The sequence below is a fragment of the Hippopotamus amphibius genome, chromosome 1 (genome assembly GCF_030028045.1).
Source record: "Hippopotamus amphibius kiboko isolate mHipAmp2 chromosome 1, mHipAmp2.hap2, whole genome shotgun sequence".
Taxonomy (NCBI): Eukaryota; Metazoa; Chordata; class Mammalia; order Artiodactyla; family Hippopotamidae; genus Hippopotamus; species Hippopotamus amphibius.
The window spans coordinates 140,167,081-140,184,899 of NC_080186.1; the positions used below are offsets into that span (position 1 = coordinate 140,167,081).

General features: G+C 37.7%; 1 long non-coding RNA gene across 1 annotated transcript in view; it reads left to right on the forward strand.

The window, feature by feature from the left end:
* The window catches only part of LOC130859879 (uncharacterized), a 287,027-nt gene that overhangs the window by 37,375 nt on the left and 231,833 nt on the right, over positions 1-17,819 (forward strand). The window contains exon 2 of the long non-coding RNA XR_009055341.1: positions 15,479-15,609. This is a non-coding gene — a long non-coding RNA (uncharacterized LOC130859879). The remainder of the gene's footprint in view (positions 1-15,478; positions 15,610-17,819) is intronic.

Genomic DNA, 17,819 nt, shown 5'->3' on the forward strand with positions numbered 1-17,819 from the left:
CCATTATCTCACTTCATCCTTGCATTACCCATAATTTGAGAGGACCTTCAAACTAGTATCTAGGGCTCTCGAATGCCCTCTGAAAGAGAGAAGATCTTTAAGCTTATGCTATACACTATATGAAATACTTCTTGTTTTCTACTTACCCTTTTTTTTTAATTTTAATTTTTTTCCCAAGCTCTTTATTGGAATATAATTGCTTTACACTGTTGTGCCAGTTTTTGAGGTACACCAAAGTGAAACTTCTGTATTTATACATACATCCCCATATGCCCTCCCTTCCATGATTCCCTCCCACCCTCCCTGTCCTGGCCTTCTAAGGCATCACCCATCATCGAGTTGTTATACAGCAACTTCCCACTAGCTATCTGTTTTACAGTTGGTAGTGTATATATGTGTATGCTACTCTCTCACTTCGTCCCAGCTTCCCCTTTGCCGCCGCCCTCCCAACCCCATGTCCTCCAGTCCATTCTCTGCTTCTACATGCTTATTCTTGCCCTGTCACTGGGTTCATCAGTACCATTTTTTTAGATTCTTTACATGAGTTAGCATACGGTATTTGTTTTTCTCTTTCTGGCTTATTTCACTCTGTATGACAGACTCTAGGTCTATCCACCTCATTACATATAGCTCCATTTCATTCATTTTTATGGCTGAGTAGTATTCCATTGTGTATATGTGCCATATCTTCTTTATCCATTCATCTGTTGATGGGCATTTAGGTTGCTTCCATGTCCTGGCTATTGTAAATAGTGCTGCAGTGAACATTATGGTACATGTTTCTTTTTGGATTATAGTTTTCTCTGGGATTGTCTATTTTATATATACTAGTGTGTATATGTTAATCCCAAACTTCTAACTTCACAGGCACTACTTGATCATTAAGAATTTTTGGAAATGGAGTTCTTCTAATATCCCACCAATATTCAACTGAATCTGCTGCTACAGAAACTACTAATTAATTAGAAAATATTTATTGAATGTTCACTCTTAGTAGAGCATTTTTATGAAATAGAGCATGAGGCAACTGTGCACAGCCACGCACTACAGCCAAGGGGCATCATTGACGTGGGCTGGGATGTCATGGTCCTGCTCCAAGGTATGCAGTCTGGTGGCCTGTTAGAAGCTGAAATATATTTTTTCTGGTTTAGCAATTAAGGTATAAAAAAGTTAAAATGATGACCCACAGGGCTTTTACAAACAGTGATTATTTGTAGTTGGAAGTTTATTTCAATAGAAATTCAAACTTTATAGCCTGCTATGAATTAATGAAGGAATTCAAAAGCAATACTTTGTTTCAGACTCACCAGACCTCTAGTTTCCGGAAGCAATAGAGAAATTTACCTTGAAAGGACTTAGAAGAATGAAACAAAAGATGATTGCCTAAACTCTCTCAAAATTCTAAATCTAATCAAGAGTGTGATTACTTTCTTTCTAAGGCAGAGCAAGAAATCAAAGATATTTCTAAAAACTTCAAAACCGAAGCATTAAATTCTGCTTTCTTCCAAGTCTGACATCTTTAACATGTAAAATTATTGACAGGTTGATTCTTTATTTCCAGTTAAGAAAAAAAGTACTCATATTGAGTAATAAACAATTTTATTTTTAAGGTAATTAGGCATCACTCAAATCTTTCAGATTTAAACCTAATTAGTTAATTATACCAACCATTTTCTGATATAAATATTGAATTATTTTACTGATTATAAGTTATATTTTCTCACTTGTTGAAAAGCTGTAACTTGGAGTTTTAAAATCAGCTTAAGAGAGACAACATTGGATATGAAAAATCTCCCTTCTATGCCTTATAAAAAATAGTTTAAGAATCAAATTATTCAGTGGCAATTTAGCAATTGAATTAAATTAAAATATCAAAATAAAGGTATGGAAACATCACTTTTAGTGAGTGATTTGTTGTATCCTAAATTGAAATGTTCCTAGGAAGTAAGAGTATAGAATTGAGTTGTGTAAAAAGTAATGGATCGAGAATGAAAAAAATAAAAGCAAAATCAAAAACAAAAAAACCAAACCCCACACTGGATTATCTTGTTGGCCTCACTTCACTTATGTGTGTATGGAAGGTGGGGGTGTAATGGCTAGCTCATTTGGTAATATTTGATCCACAAGGTCATCTACAAGCCATCAGCACAAACTGAAGAGTATGAGGCTCCAAATTTTTCTTTTAATCTATACAAAATCAGATTACTATTTTGAAGAATCTCTGCTATGTGATTGGGCAACCAGTCTGTTCATTGTTCATTGTAGTAAATTAATCTCTTATCTGGTAACCTGAGCCATGTAGACAATCATGATTGGATTAGTATTAGCAGGTAAGAATTTCTAGGGGTTATGGGTTCACTCTAAGTGGAAAAGTACAAATTAAAGCAGTTTCCTCATAAGATATTGTTCATAGAATTGGTTGTCTTTGGACATTTCTGACCTTGTATAATAACTGCAGTGAGTATTAAATATAGTCATTACAGGTAATGAAGCTGTTTTAAAAATTATTTTTAAAAATGAATACTTACAAAAACAAAAGTTTATTATTGCGTTAAAAGACATTCCCTTATCCAATTATTCTATTATAGAGCAAAACAGCAATAGAATAGTGCTGGAAAAGACCTTGGTGATCAAGTCATTCTTAGTTGACTGATAAGGAAAGCAAGCTATGTGGAGGCCAAGTTGCCCAAGGTCACCCAGAATGATAATTAAAACCCAGTTTTCCTCTTGTGAAATTGGAAGCACGCAAGAAAACCACTTATTGTGGTAGAGACAAACGTAGTTTTCAACCAACATGGAATAATACATTTTAATCAACACCTCACTCGTGAGATTTGCTTCCAAATTATTTGAGGCTTAAATTATTTTTATTATGGAAAATTTCAAACACATGTAGAAGTAGAGAGAAAAATATAATGAACCCTAGTATACCTATTATTCAGTTTCCATGTTATAAAACGTTTTGTTAGTCTTATTTTATTTCCCATCCCTATTATTACTCCTCTTCCTCCTCCTCCTCTTCCTACTCCTATTCCTACTACTACCACTACTACTGGTAACAGTGATAGTGTTTTTGATGATACATTTCAGCCTTTAAAGGAAATCCCAACTATCCCGTCATCTAACGAGTTACTAGTTTATTATGCACGTTATATGCATAATATGTCTGACATATAAGGGCATATTTTTTTTAACAGAAATATAATGCCATTACCATACCTAACAAAATTAACAATTTCTTAACATTATCTAATACCCAGTCTATATTCAAATTTCCTCGATAATTTCAGAAGTGTTTTTTTAGAGTTAGTTTATCTGAATAACAGTCCAAACAAACAAAATGTGCACATCACATTTGTTTTTTGTTTTTTTTTTAAATTCTGGCAGGGCAAACCTTTTTTTTTTTTTCAATTAATTAATTAATTTATTTGTTTTATTGGCTATGTTGGGTCTTTTTTGCTGTGCACGGGCTTTCTTTTTAGTTGCAGTGAGTGGAGGCTACTCTTTGTTGTGGTGCACGGGCTCTAGGCACATGGACTTCAGTAGTTGCAGCACATGGGCTCAATCATTGTGGCTCACAGGCTCTAAAGCACAGGCTCAATAGTTGTGGTGCATGGGCTTAGTTGCTCTGTGGCATGTGGAATCTTCCTGGAGCAGGGATTGAATCCATGTCCCCTGCATTGGCAGGCAGATTCTCAACCACTGTGCCACCTAGGAAGCCCCACATTTGGTTTTTAAATTTTTAACTCTTTTAACTTTTTCTAATGGTCTTTCCTTTTTTCTTTTTGTTAAAGAATGCTATTGTTTATTGAATAAAACAAGTTAATTATCCTGAAAAATGTGCTGGATTCTGGATGTAGCTGATTGGTTTCTTCTGGTGTTTAACTTTTTTTCTAGCCTCCTTATTTCTTGTACATGGAAAATTACAACTGGAGGCTTGATTAGAGTCAGGTTTCTTTGTTTTATTCTTCTTTTCTTATCTTTTTTTTTTTTTTTGTGAAGTAAGTGCTTTGTACTTTTTATTGTATCACATGAAGGTACATAATTTTGGATGTTTTACTTTCAGATGGTGTCACCTGATTTCTTCCTTATAAAGTTCCTCATTAGATTTCACCTAGTGGTCTTAGCACCTATAATGATTATTGCCCTGATCCATTGTTTTATTAGAGGTTGCAAAATGGTGACTTTCTAATTTTATTGCACTTTCTGCATTTATTAGCTAGAAATGATTTGTAAAAGACTTTCCTCAGCAACTATTGGCTTTGCTGAAATGTAGTTCATGTGGGAAAGTGGGGCTAACTGCTCAGTTTATTCCCCTTATTTGTCAATTTTTAAAGTAATGGGTTGGAGACATAGCAAATTCCAGTGATGAAAATGAGGCTTTTTTTTTCCAATACAGTTTTTCAAGTATTTGCTATATTTTAATCAGATACTACTATTATTCCTTTTTTGATACTCAAATTGTCCTGTCATAGGCCATTAGGAGTCTCTTCAGATTGGCTCTTGAGTCAGTTTGGCCTTTTGATATCTTGTTCTCTGGCACAACATAAACAATACCTAAAGGAAAAGACAAAATTTGTGCCACATACATTTAAAGGACTATATTATAGGTTCTGAGGATTATAAAGAGAGGTTGATTTTTTCGAATTGAAAACAGTGTTGGAATAACTATTCAAAGTATTAATAATTCATCTGAAGTGGACAGTAGTCATATGAATTTTTTTGGTGATGTTTATTCTTAAAAACCCAACTATTTCACATTGTTTTACAGGCATACCTTAAAGTGCAATCTTCATTTTGAACCAGATGACGTGGAAGTTCAGAATATTATATTACATGCTGTTCATTAAATATCTTTTTCTTTTTTTAAAATAAATTTATTTATTTATTTATTTATTTATTTATTTATTGGCTGTGTTGCATCTTCGTTGCTGTGCGCAGGCTTTCTCTAGCTGCGGCGAGTGGGGGCTATTCTTAGTTGTGGTGTGCGGGCCTCTCATTGAAGTGGCTTCTCTTGTCACGGAGCCCAGGCTCTAGGCACGAGGGCTTCTGTAGTTGCAGCACGTGGGCTCAATAATTGTGGCTCACAGGCTCTAGAGTGCAGGCTCAGTAGTTGTGGCACACGGGCTTAGTTGCTCTGAAGCATGTGGGATCTTCCCGGCCCAGGGCTTGAACCTGTGTCCCCTGCATTGGCAGGCAGATTCTTAACCACTGCACCACAAGGGAAGTCCCTAACTATCTTTTTCAAGTGTTGAGAATCCAGGGATGGAAAATAATGTGGGAGAGGTGTACTGTCTCAAAAAGTTGGGGTTATCATTTAGGTTCCAAAAAAACCTCCATCTGGTGTCTGTAAAGGGGAGTGGAGCACATTGATGAAGAGATCAGGTGTTGGATTCAGAGGGATGTGTATCATGACTCCTCCAGATCCTGGCTCTGAGGCCTTTCAAAGTCACCTAATCTTTTTTTTTTTTTTTTAAAGAACTTTTATTGAGATACAGTTAGCATACAATAAACTGCATATAGTTAGAGTGTACTATTTGGTATCCCACTCTCCCAATTCATTCCCACCCAACCCTCCCCACTTTCCCTACTTGGTGTCCATATGTTTGTTCTCTACATCTGTGTCTCTATTTCTGCCTTGCAAACGGGTTGATTTGTACCATTTTTCTATATTCCATGTATATGTGTTAATATATGATATTTGTTTTTCTCTTTCTGACTCACTTCACTCTGTATGACAGTCTTTAGGTCCATCCATGTCTCTACAAGTGTCCCAGTTTCATTGCTTTTTACAGCTGAGTAATATTCCATTGTATATATGTACCACATCTTTTTATCTATTCATCTGTTGATGGACATTTAGGTTGCTTCCATGTCCTGGCTATTTTAAATAGTGCTGCAATGAACATTGGGGTGCATGTGTCTTTTTGAAATGATGGTGTTCTCTGGGTATATGCCCAGTAGTGGGATTGCTGGGTCATATGGTAGTTCTATTTTTAGTTTTTTAAGGAACCTTCATACTGTTCTCCATAGTGGCTTTATCAATTTACATTCCTACCAACAGTGCAAGGGCATTCCTTTTGCTCCACACCCTCTCCAGCATTTACTGTTTCTAGATTTTCTGATGATGCCCATTGTAACTGGTGTGAGGTGATAGCTCATTGTAGTTTTGATTTGCATTTCTCTAATAATTAGTGATGTTGAGCAGCTTTTCATGTGCCTTTTGGCCATCCGTATGTTTTCTTTGGAGAAATGCCTATTTAGGTCTTCTGCCCATTTTTTGATTGGGTTGTTTTTTTTTTTTTGATATTGAGGTGGATGAACTGTTTATATATTTTGGAGATTAATCCTTTGTCTGTTGATTTGTTTGCAAATATTTTCTCCCATTCTGAGGGTTGTCTTTTCGTCTTGCTTATAGTTTCCTTTGCTGTGCAGAAGCTTTGAAGTTTCATCAGGTCCCACTTCCTTATTTTTGTTTTTATTTCCATTATTCTAGGGGGTGGATCAAAAAAGATCTTGCTGTTATTTACGTTGAAGAGTGTTCTTCCTAAGTTTTCCTCTAGGAGTTTTATAGTGTCTGGCCTTACATTTAGGTCTTTAATCCATTTTGAGTTTATTTTTGTGTATGGTGTTAGGGAGTGTTCTAATTTCATTCTTTTACATGTAGCTGACCAATTTTCCCAGCACCACTTATTGAAGAGGCTGCCTTTTCTCCATTGTATATCCTTGGCTCCTTTGTCATAGATTAGTTGACCACAGTTTATCTCTGGGCTTTCTATCCTGTTCCATTGATCTATATTTCTGTTTTTGTGCCAGTACCATACTGTCTTGATCACTGTAGCCTTGCAATATAGCTGGAAGTCAGGAAGCCTGATTCCACCAACTCTGTCTTTCCTTCTCAAGATTGCTTTGGCTATTCGGGGTCTTTTGTGTTTCCATACAAATCATAAAATTTCTTGTTCTAGTTCTGTGAAAAATGTCATTGGTAATTTGATCGGGATTGCATTAAATCTGTAAATTGCTTTTGGTAGTATAGTCATTTTCACAATGTTGATTATTCCAATCCAAGAACATGGTATGTCCCTCCATCTGTTTGTGTCGTCTTTGATTTCTTTCATTAGCGTCTTATAGTTTTCTGAGTACAGGTCTTTTACCTCCTTGGTTAGGTTTATTCCTAGGTATTTTATTCCTTTTGTTGCAATGGTGAATGGGATTGTTTCCTTAATTTCTCTTTCTGATCTTTCATTGTTAGTGTATAGAAATGCAAGAGATTTCTCTGTGTTAATTTTGTATCCTGCAACAAAGTCACCTAATCTTTTCAGGATTTTTTTCTTCATATGTGAAACAGGGTAATAATACTGATTTCATCATGCAGGAATTAAGATGTGATGAAGTAATTGTAAAGCATTCCATGTAGGACATGCATTGGTGACTGGTGAGAGCAGCATTTGGTAAAGATGCCTGGATGAGGTTGATGGTGACAGGAAGGACAATTCAGCATGGTGGGGGTGGGCCATCGGAAGGAATCACCTACTGGCTTTTCAAGTCCAGAATCCATTAATCTCCGTCATATTTTAGGATGCTACCCTTATAAGATTTCTGAGTTAGAAGGGACTTTACAGGACATCTGTCTAACCCCTCATGCTATACTTAAGAAAACCAAAGCCCAGTGAATTTAAGTGACTTGCAGTAACATCACTAGCACTATGAAATGAAAGCACTAAGCCTAGAGCAGCACTGTCCAACAGATACATAGCACAAACCACAGACATGATGTTAAATTTCCTAGTAGTCACTCATATACTCACATATACAGAACATCTCAATTCAGACTAGCAGCATTGCAGATATTCTGTACCCCGTGTGGCTGATGACCACTATATTGGACAGGAAATCCAAAGCTAGTGCATTCTCAGGCTTATGCCTTCTCTGGTACAAAAGATGACCTTCTTATTATTTTTCATATCAGAAATAACTGCCTTACAACATATGTGGGCCATCAAACATCATTTTTTATCTTGAAAAAATGTCAACAGTGGTCATGATGCATTTTATTTTTATTTTTAAATTTTTGAAAATATAAATTCTTTAAAAAAATTATTTTATTTATTTATTTATATGTTTATCTTTTTGGCTATGCCTTGCGGCTTATGGGATCTTAATTCCCTGACCAGGGATTGAACCCGGGCCCTTGGCAGTGAAAGTGCAGAACCCTAACCACTGGACCACCAGGAAATTTCCCATGATGCATTTTAGAGAAGGAATACTAGATAAACCTTTCCCAGAGACCTGCCACTTCTAGAAACTCTACCAGTAGTGTACCAATGAGTAATTTTAAATGAGGACGCTTTTTTAGACACAAGATACTAATTTCAGTCATAGAGAGATATTTTTCTGAGAACAAGATTTTTGGCTAAAAGTTCTTTCAAGCAGTACATTATTAGAGAAAATCAAATTGGTGGCCCATTTCTAGGAGATGCACAAGTTTTTACAACATGCATTAGCTTCACTCCAGTCTTCATTGTATCTTGCATATTTTAATTTCCCATTAGCACTTTTACTACTTTTTAAACATACTGTCATTTAAAAGTTATAGTTATATGTATACCTGGCTTTAAGAATAAAAAAAATTACTCTAGAATTATTTTAAAGGCAGCAGTTATCTTTTAACCCTATTTCCCGATTCCTCCTCTCCCCAATCCTCCAGAGACAAATACTTCAAACTCTTCTAGCTATTTCTTTTGGTATTTATCTTCAAAATTCTAGATAACAGACTTTTGTGTTATATCTTGACTTTCCAGTTTTAGGCACTTTTATGGCGACTTTTGTGCTACAGAAGATAAAGATTTAGCTCCCTTTCACCCCTCCCCCCTCACAAATGTAATCACTTTCCTGACCCCTCTCCCACCCAATACAGTTATATTATAATTTTGTTTAAAAAGTTCAGTATTCAGCAATATGATTGTTGTCTGTAAATATTATTCATGCCTTAGTCATGGAGTATACAATAATTGTTCTTTTCTTACAGAGGCTTTTCTGCTGGAGTAAATAATCTTGTTTTGTTGTTTTATTTGGATTTTCATATATGTATCCAACCTCAAAATCACTTACCTGAGATGGGCGGTTTGAGCTTTTGCCTGCAATATGAGTATATGCAAACTAGTTGAAGGAAAGATGGAAAAGGGAAAAACATCTATTAAGAGGGAAGGATATGTGCAAAGGCCCTGTGGCTATAGGACAGTGGTAAAAGAGAAACCATGAGGTGGTCAGGGTGAGTAGAATTTAGAGATTAAGGGAGGGAGAGGTGAAGTAAACTGCTGGAGAGGCAGCAAGTGCCGGTCTATGCAAGATGTATGGGCACTATTAATGGTTTGGTCTTGATCTTAATTACAGTTAAAAGAAATTCACTTAGGCATTTCCAGCAGGGGTGTGAGATGGCCAGATTTAAACCTTTTACTCCATTCTGTGCATTCCTTCATTTTTTTATAATGATGTTCTATTTCGATTAAGTTAGTCACGATCTTTTCTATTGTTTGCAGCCAATGAAGCTTAACTGATTCTGGAGCTCTCTCAATTTGCATTCTGCTGTCAACACTCAGTTGGACTGGATTTCATTACACTGGGTCCTGTTTTATTCTGTTGCCTGAATATTGCCTAAAGCTACAAATACACTGTTCATAGGAGTCTTTTGTATTTGCATCATATAGTTGTTTTTGGTTCCCTTTAATAGCTGTTGTTGTATTCAAATCCATTCACAGCTGTCATTTTTCAGGTACAGTTCTCGAGTTAAAACTCTTTTCAGTCAAGTCTTTTACGATGTCAAAAAGAACTTTAATTTGTTTCTGGCATGTTATCTCTTTTAAGCCCTAAGAACACCAGGCATGACAGTAGTCACTGCATCATTCAGCATCAATTCATTTGTTGTCTTGTTTCTGTTTGTTCAAAAATTTTAATTTATTCGTAAACGGGGCAAAAATTCATGATGTATGAGTATCACATTTTTTCCTTTCCCCCTATCTGAACCTGAAGATGTTGTGCCTGCCCACGCTACCTGCTTTCCTTTTACCTATTGTGCTGATCAGGCCAATCAGTGAACCAGGGATGGGGGTTGTTCCAAAAAGAGCTCTAAGAGGTATTGCAAAGTGCAAAAATGTGCCCCCCTCCCAAATACTAGTACAAAAGAGAGTTCAGGAGGGGAACAAGAAAACAGAAGTATCTGTGATGATAAGCATATTGGGTAATTAAAAAAATTTTTTTTTCCAGAAAATGAAGAGTGAAGAATAGGGAGAGCAATTTTGGGCAGTTAACATGAAAGTAGAGGGTGGGAAGAAATGTGAGAAGAATTTTAAGATATGATGCAGAGATTTATTTTAAAAAATAACTTGAAGAATCAGAATCAGAATTACTTTTTTTTTTCTTTGAATGTTGTAAGACTGGGTCATAGAGACCCTCACTTATATTTGAGTAGTAATAGATTTGTACTAAGATTGAGAAACAGCAGATGGAGCTCCAAGTTATTTTTTTGGTAAATCATGCTAGTGACAGAGTTCTTTGCTAGTATGAAGAAATAGGCTCTGGGTGTCATCCGAAAGGAGGGAGCAATAGAAACAACCACTTTTTCTGCATGAAAACATCATGGGCATGTGATTTCTAAGAGGGTATCTTAAGGGATTAAGGAACCAGGGAGATTTGGGGAGAGGGTCAAGCAACATGATGAAAGAGCCAGGATTTCAAGGCAAAATACTGCCATTGCAGAATTCCTAGTGGTGAAAATGGCTTGGAGAAATTTAAGAACAGGGATGTGTAATGTTAGATTTAGAACTGTTTGCTCTGCCCTAATGGAATCCTCCTTTGTTATGGCCAACACCACCCTGAGGGAGACATACTTAGGGAGATACTCAGTTAACATTGGACAGAGAGAAAAAGTTAGGTATAGGAAGCTAGAATGAGTGAGAATAAGACTTCTGTAGAATCTCGAAATAAGGATAAGTAGTAGTAATGAGAACATAAGTTCCTAAGAATCTGTAGAGGCATTGGAAAGAGCGCTATGGACTGGGGGCATGAGTGTTGGAAGCATGACCCTATAAAGTGAAAGCAGACACGTAAATTACAAGAATACAGCAGCTTTTCTCCCATCATCAACAGAGGTTGTTTCTTTAGATGGTTTTCTTTTTTTTTTTATTGGAATATATTTGCTTTACACTCTTGTACCCGTCTCTGAGGTACACCAAAGTGAATCAGCTGCATCTACACACATATCCCCATATCCCCTCCCTCCGGCGACTCCCCCCCACCCTCCCTGTCCTGGCCCTCCAAGGCATCTTCCATGAAGTTGATCTCCTTTTGTTATACAGCAACTTATTTTATTTTATTTTTTTTTGACTGATGTGAAACTCCTCCACAATCAGCTACTTAAGAAAGAATTTGCGAAGGCATCCTTTCTATCCAGAGTGAAGTGATAATTGAGTTCAAACAACAACAAAAAACTTCGTTGCACTTCCAACAGCGAAGTTGGCAAATCACAAGACATTTAATTTCATGGGGCTAGATGGGCTCCTGGGAAACCCGGGACTAAATACCTTGAACAATTTGTTAAGGGCTCTGCACTCTAAATGGCCTCTGGATCAGCACAGCTGCAGGCAATTTGCAGGAGACTGGCAATGTGGCGTGTGGACCCCCGTGGCAGGGAATGCTAATCTGAGACTATCCCCTCTAACAGCTTTTCTCATTCATCATTTTCACATCCAGATGGTTCCCATTGTCTTTCTAGTCCTCTTTTTGTACAAAGTGGCTGCTCTTAAATCATGGTATATTAGTCTTGGAAGCAATTTTATTATTCATCTAGTAGTCCAGTTAGACCACTCTTTGTAGGAGAGGAATTGGAAGCCCAAAGAGGGGCAATATCACAGTCAGAACTACCCAATTACTTCATGTTGCAGCTGAGACAAGAACATTTATCTCTTGGATCTCAGCCCGGTGCTCATTCCAGTTCACCAGGATCTCATAACTTTGGGGAAAACATGTAGCACAGGATTTGGAGTCAGATGATCTTAAATCCAAATCTCATCTCTGTTATTTAATAGCTATGTGACCTGGGACAGTTAACCCTGTTTTCTCATCTGTAAAATGAGGATGATAATGGAACCCCCATCACAGGCTGTCTTGACAACAAAAGGATACTGATATTTAAAGTGCTTAATATGGTATCTGGTCCATAGTGAATGCTCAGTTAGTTAGCTTTTATCACTATGGCTCCAAGTCTTTTCACATTAAAGCATGAAGAATTGGTTCCTTTTAGGAGGGAGGGCAGAAGAGTTGGTATTTTGTTTTTGAGCATCTGGACAGGCATACAGGCTAATAGTATAGTTCAGTTCAGTGATCAAGGCTGCCAGACATGATGGTTGAAAATGTCTTTCAATAGGGAACATTTTGCTAGACAGTAGGGAGAATGAAAATTCTAAGTTCTTAAATACTGTGCCCCCTGTTGGTATCTGGCATTTGTTAGTAATTCATTGGTAATGATCATAAGTGGGCCTTGTCAGCGACTTGGGGTACCAAATATAAAGACACTCACTGAATTCACAATACTCTGCATATTTAAGGAACTGTTTGATTTTTCAAGATTATAAAAGTGGCTTCTAAATACAACACAATCTTTCTCTAACGTAAAAACTTGAGATCTTGTAAGGTGATCAGCACCTGGAAGATACTGGAAAAAAAATATACACTTGGAAAAAATTAGCAAGAAAACAATAGTGTTTGGCATACTGACATTTATTTACTCTCTACTGAACAGTCTTTTCCATGAAATCATAACATCTTTACCATTAATTATAGGAGTTCAATTTCCATGACAACAAAAGCCTCCACAGACTAACTGCAGAGGAATTACATGTTAAGGGGGAAAGTGTTAAGATTCAAATTCCCTTGGTTCTATCCTAGAGGTTTTGATTCAGAAGGTTTAGGGTAGGGCTCAGGAATCTACATACCTACAATCTCTCTAGATAATTCTTGGCTACTTAAAATCTGAAAACCACTGGCCGAAGGGAAGCACTACTTTGGGATTCTGTTGCTTCAAACAAAAATATTCCATGTCTTAGGAAAACCTAATATACTCAAATCCTAGAATTAGAATGACTAGGTAGGGAATTCCCTCGTGGTCCAGTGGTTAGGACTCCGAGCTTTCACTGCTGAGGGCCCAGTTTCAGTCCCTGGTTGGGGAACTAAGATCCCACAAGCCATGCGGCGCAGTTAAAAAAAAAAAAAAAAAAAAGACTAGGAAAAATGATTATATGCATCTCTCAAGGATTTCTTGGTCTATAAAAAGATTTATGTTTTGTTTTTATAGTGACTTTTTACATACATGTGATGATTCTCTTTGTACCAATTTGATTAATGCCAACCTCCCCTTCCCAAAACAACAACAATAAAAATCCAAACAAGCAACAAATGTCAGTAGTGAGCTCAAATCTGACCTTACCTATGAAGTCTTCTTCTGAGTTTAGATGGTCCTTGGTATCTAAGTCACTCACCATCCTGCTTTGTAACACAAGGCGTTTTCATGTGTATGTTGCTTGTCTCCTTAATTATGTTTTGAATACTTCCAAGACAAGGACTGTGAGTACATTTGCTTGCATTCTTTGTGTCCTTCCCTTCTTTCCTTCTTGCTCACCTTTATTCATTTATTCATCAGAACTTATCAAATGTCTGCTGTAAGTCATGTTCTGTAATAAGTTCCAGGGTGGAGGGAAATTCAGTGAAACTAAGATGAGGGTATGGACTGTATCGGGGTTGGCAAACTACAGTTCACTGGCCAAATCCAGCCAGCTCCTTGTTTTTGTAAATAAAGTTTTACTGGAACACAGCCATACCCATTCATTTAGAAACTGTCTATAGCTGCTTTTGTGCTACAATGGCAGAACTGAGTAGTTGCTACAGAGACTGCATGGTCTGAAAAGCCTAAAATATTTACTGTAGTCAGCCCTTCATATCCATGGGTTCTGCATTCATGTATTCAACCAACCACAGATCAAAAAAAAATATATTTTTAAATTACAGAAAGTTCCAAAAAGCAAAACTTGAATTTGCTGCACACCGGCAACTATTTACATAGCATTTACATTGTATTAAGTATTATAAGTAATCTAGAGACAATTTAAAGTATTCAGAAGGATGTGTGTAGGTTATATACAAATACTACACCATTTTTTATGAGGGACTTGAGCATAAGCAGATTTTGGTATTTCAGAGGGTCCTGGAACCAATCCCCCACAGATACCAAGGGACAACAGTATTTGTCTCTTTACAGAAAGTTTGCTGACTCCTGGATTATATGATTGCTAAGGTCCTGCCCAGTTCACAGCTCTCCGCTGATGAGTGCTAGGAGCTGGAAGTGCACGGTCCTGTCAGGGGCTGATGGCTATCTCAGGAGGCAATATTTAATCTGAGATCTGGAGAATTTGTAAGAGTTAAGTAAGGCAGGCCAAGAATGGGGGAAGGGCATTCCAAGCAAAAGTTTTATGAGATTTTTATTCACTCCCAAAATGAAGTGGCCCAATAGAGAGGCAAAATAAAAACATATAAAGACTACCAATATTTATTGTTATTATATAGGAAATATGATGAAATGATTTATGTTCTGAATCGGTGGTCTTATGACTTTTTTTCAGCTAACTAAGCATGTGGAATTAGATGCCATTTAACCCTTTAGAGCATGGATCAGCACACTTTTATCTTAATGGGAAAATAGTAAATATTTTAAGCTTTGCCAGCCATACAGTCTCTGCCACAACTACTCATTTCTGTTATTATAGCATGGAAGCAGCTATAAACAATATGTAAATGAATGAGCATTGGCTATGTTTCGATAAAACTTTATGAATAGTGAAATTTGAATTTCATATTATTTTCATGTGTTATAAAATATATATTATTCTTCTTTGATTTTTTTCAATGAATTAAAATTGTAAAAACCATTCTTAGCTCACCGAAGCCGTTGGTGAGATCAATTTACTTGGCAGGTCCTAACTTGCAGAGCCCTGTTTTGGTAGGACATTCTTTGCTGGTAAAATGGGAGGATATTTTCTCTGCCAACCACCCAGGGTGATGATGAGTGAGAGGCATTTGTAATTGAAGTTCTTTGCATAGGGCAACATGTTCAGATGCGATATGTTGTCATTTCACATTCACAGAAATTATTGAATTAGGCACAGTTGCAGGATGCACAATTTTCCTGGGAGTTGATGAAAAATTTGTCTTTTTCATGAATAATTTTTGCTGAAGTAAGGGAAAAATATGAATACATTTTGCATATGTAATAGTACAAGTAAGATTCTATTATTCCTAATATTCCTAGGACACTGGGTATAAGTTATTTTCTAAGCAGAGAAGGGTTTGAGCTGATTACATCAACTCAGATATCTTATTGTACTTTATTTTTACTCTTCTCATTAAACTTCATGTTTTTTCTTTTATGTAGATGATTTATTGGACAGACCGGACTTAAGAAGGTATAGTTAGGAACCAGCTTCATTATTTCCCAAGCACCGCCTTCACCTAGACTCTTTGGATCACCTTTCCCAGTTCACAAGACTTCTCAGACACTTTCAGGTATTTGAACAGTTTCATCATCAGGTCTTATGGATTTGTGTACAACCCAAATCAAAGCTTTAATCTCTCCCCTAAGTCAGGGTTTCTCTCTATCCAACCTCTTCCTCCCAGGCCTGACCGCTGAATCCCCAATCCACCAGTGGGAGAGGGCAACACGGTTCATTCTCTGGTTCTGCTTGCTCCACGCGGTCCTTCCATTCACTCTGCTGCTTATGGCTCTTCTAGAGTTGAGCACAGAGTGTGTGTGAGTGGATGTGGATGTGTGTGTGCGTGCGTGTGTGCGTGCGTGCACTGAATTTACAGAGAAAGGGTAGCGTATTACTTCTCTGAGGCTGGCAGTTTGATCGCTGGTGCTTTCTTTCATGACAAGGGTCACCTGCTGGCTCTTCCTACCGTGGGGCGCTTGTAAGGACTCTTTGGATACCCCCCGAGGAGCAAGTGCTGCCCTCTTAGGGTGCTGATGCCTCCTTAGCTTCTGCCCACTCTCAGTGCACCCCCGGTGTTCCCTTTGTCCTGAAGCAGAAGTCCTCTCAAGATGGTTCTGGCTCAGCCACCTTTCCGTGTGCCCACCTGCCCCCCAGCCCCAACACTCTGGATTTGCTTTCTCCAATCTCCCTGAAGAAATCTCTTGCTGACCCTTCAGGAAGAGAGAGAGAGGATATGTGTCAGAGCACTCTGCTTCCACAAATACCCTTCAGAGTATACTCTCTCTTCCTTCTTGAATCTCTGGGCTTCTTTTGTCCAGGGTGACAGTACATGATGACCTAAGGGCTACTACTAGGCCGGATAGCAATTCCTTCAGAGGTGTTCAACGTATGGGCATTAATTGGCTGTGAATGTCACTAGGTTTCCAGGAGACAAGAAACGTCCCAAATAAATTGCTGTTTCATTTATATATGGCTATTTGTTTTCCCTGTTGTGTTTCCCCTTACTGTGTACATAAGCTCCCTGAGGGCAAGACTTCCTTGAATTTTCCTCAGTTTTAATACTTTCTCAGTGGATCATTGAGTAAACAGGCATTCAGTCCCTTCTAATTACTAAGTAAATGGGGATTGACGTCAGTGGGCTGATTCATTCATTCAGTATTGAACACCTACTATGTGCCAAGTTCTATAGTAAGTGCTGGGGATACAGCAGACCAAAAAGACACAACCCATGACTTCAAGGCTTTATTTTAGTGGAGGAGAGATATATTAAACAATCACAGGAATATACAATTAATTTCAGATTTTGATGCGTGCTGTGAAATGACAGTGCAGAGTTCTGTCAGACAGTATAAATGGGAACTTAATTTCAATTGGGGTAAAGCGTATCTCAGGATGTGGTATTAATTTGAGAGCTGGATTTGTAAGGATTAAGGCAGGCCAGGAATGGGGAAAAAGCATTCCATGCAAAAGAAATAGCGTGTGCATAGACCCTACTGCAGGAAAAAACTTGGTGTTTTAGAGGATGCTTTGAAGGAAGTAAAAGTAGGTGAGTGTAGCAGATTGTGAATTGGGGGGAAAGAGCGGGGTGATGTGAGTGTAGAGAAGTAGTCCAGAGTTTGACCATACAAGGAACACAGGCCATGAGAATGGATTTGGATTTTATTTTAAGAGCAGTGGGAAGCTTTTGGAGGGTTTAAAGAACTCCATTTGCATGCCTAGGTGGTTCAGATTTAATAACTTTTTGGCATAAGGGATATAGTTAATATGTTTGGCATAAGGAAAGGTGCCTTATCAAACAGAGGTCAATGCCTGCTTTAGTCTTATAAATTTCCTGCAAATCCTACTGCATTCAATGAAGACATTCTTCAAAAGACACATCATGTCCCCTGCTAGTCTGAGACTGCATTTGATCATACAGATGGAGTTGTGTTCAAAGGACAGTCCATTTCTCTGCGGAAACATTTTGGAGCAATCCTGCAGATTTCAGATAACCTAATGGTGAGATTTCTGTTCTTTCAGTGGGAAACCATAGCAACATGCCACTTAGAAGGCACACTGTATAATCTATCTGTTCTTCAGTTAGTATTTTGCAGTCCAGAAATAGTCATCATTGCCTAATGTGAGTATGCAAAAGGTCAGGCAAATATAAGCTGCAATGACAGCGCAGTTCTCCCTCTAACCACAGGGTGGGGGTGGGGAACTGCACCTTCTCTTGGAGACGCATCATCAGGTGCATGGGGGCCAGGAAGGAGGAAGGGATCTGGGCTGATAGCTCTGTGTTTC